This window comes from Piliocolobus tephrosceles, chromosome Y (genome assembly GCF_002776525.5).
Source record: "Piliocolobus tephrosceles isolate RC106 chromosome Y, ASM277652v3, whole genome shotgun sequence".
Classification (NCBI taxonomy): Eukaryota; Metazoa; Chordata; class Mammalia; order Primates; family Cercopithecidae; genus Piliocolobus; species Piliocolobus tephrosceles.
In genome coordinates this window covers 20,385,712-20,387,886 of record NC_045456.1, presented here as the reverse complement: position 1 = coordinate 20,387,886, position 2,175 = coordinate 20,385,712, and positions in this window count along the sequence as shown.

The following is a 2,175-nucleotide window of genomic DNA, read 5'->3' as shown; positions in this document are numbered from 1 at the left end:
TGTCCCCATCAGCCAGCAACTTAGAACTTTTTGAAAGAGGCAAAGGCAGAGGAGAACAAAGGAAGGCGGAAGTCACTTGTGGAATGCTGAGAAAGGTAATAACACCTGCAAATAAGGAAGAGAAACAGGCTCTGACCTCACGCTTGCCTGGACCAGGATAAGCGTGCCAGGATGGATGTTTAGGCTACAGTGTGGGAGCTATGAACACAAAGAACATGGATTTCTTTATTACGGCTAGCGGAGATTTAAGAATGTCAGCACAGGTCTTTGAATAAATTTTACTTCTGAGAGAAGTTAGTATTTATTCCCAATTAGACGGGGCGGAAAGTCTTTGAAGACGAACCTCTACTTTCCTGTTTACCGTGGGGTCTGGAAAGGCGGGACCACCTGAAGCCAAGGCAGGAAGACTGGAAGTGGGGAGGGAGCCTCCAGGTCACAGACGGTGCCACACAAATGGTTACGTTTTTCTGAGTTTCGGATGAGCCTTTCCAAAGGAGGTGATCCGATATGCATCTATCTCACCGAGCAGAGGGAGGACTTTGAATACAATGGGAGGCAGGTTTGCCCTGAGCAGTTTCCAGCTTAACTTTTCCTTAGTGATTTTGGGGGTCCAGGATATTTTCCCTTCACTGTTGAATTAACTATTTTATCACCCAAGTATTAAGCCCAGTACCTAAAAGATATTTTTTCCTGATTTTCTTCTTCCCCTGCCTTCCGCCTTCTGTTAGGGCCCACTGTGTGCTGCTTCTCTCCATGTGTCCATGTGTTCTCATCATTGAGGTCCCACTTGTAAGTGAGAATATGTGGTATTTGGTTTTCTGTTCCTACATTTGTTTGCTGAGGATAATGGCCTCCAGCTCCATCCACATTCCTGCAAAGGACATGATTTTATTCCTTTTTTATGGCTGCATAGTATTCCATGGTGTATAGCTACTATCCAGTATACATACTGAGGGACATTTAGGTTAATTCTATGTCTACAGCTGATGGACATTTATGTTAATTCTATGTCTTTGCCATTATGAACAGCGCTGCAGTGAACATATGTGTGCATGTATCTCTGTTTTTTTTTTTTTTTTTTTCTTTCAGACACTGTCTGGCTCTGTTACCCAGGCCGGAGTGCAATGGCACGATCTCGGCTCCCTGCAACTTCCACCTCCCAAGTTCAAGCAATTCTCCTGCCTCAGCCTCCCAGGTAGCTGGGATTACAGGTGCCCAGCACCATGCCCGGCTAATTTTTTGTATCCTCATTAAATCCAGTTTTAAATTAAATGCAGCTATTTTCCTGCTGAGAATTCATTCTTTCATTTATCTGTGCATACACACACACATATATATATTTTTAATTTATGAATTTGCCCAGGCCACACACAGTGACTCATGCCTGTAATCCCAGCACATTCAGAGGCTGAGGTGGGAGGATTGCTTGAGGCCAGGAACTCAAGGATAGCCTGGGCTACAGAGGGAGATCTCGTCTCTCCAATAATAATAATTAAAAAAAATTAGCTGGGCATGGTGGTGTGTGCCTGCAGTCTCCGCCCTCAAAAGGCTGAGCCTGGAGGATTGCTTGAGTCCAAGAGGTCAAGGCTGCAGTAAGCTGTGATCATACCTGTGTACTGCAGCCTGGGTGCCAGAGCTAGACCCTGTATCTAAGAAAATATACATATATATATATTTTTATAAATGTACCTACTCTTACTTACATTTCTTTGTGTATCATTGGCTTATTTTGAGGTTTAAAACGAGAATAAAAGAAAATTGATTGGAGGAGCACCTGACTGAAGCAAAATTCATCTCTCCCACCAAAAGGAAGGATTTGCCAGCCAGAGTTCCCATCTGAGAATCAGCAGTAATAATCCTGCTAAGCAAATTGAAACAGGTCAGCCTGGCTCTACAGGTCAAAATCATAAAAAGTCAGAGCATTTCTTAAAGCTTTAAGACCCACTCAATACACTAAGCATGCCTTTTGGGAGGTGCAATATACAATTCCAGATCTTTATGCTGCTGTTTTTTTTTCTTTTTTGAGATGGAGTCTTGCTCTGTTGCCCAGGCTGGAGTGCAGTGGCACCATCTCGGCTCACTGCAAGCTCCGCCTCCCAGGTTCACGCCATTCTCCTGCCTCAGCCTCCCAAGTAGCTGGGACTACAGGCGCCGCCACCTCGCCCGGCTAGTTTT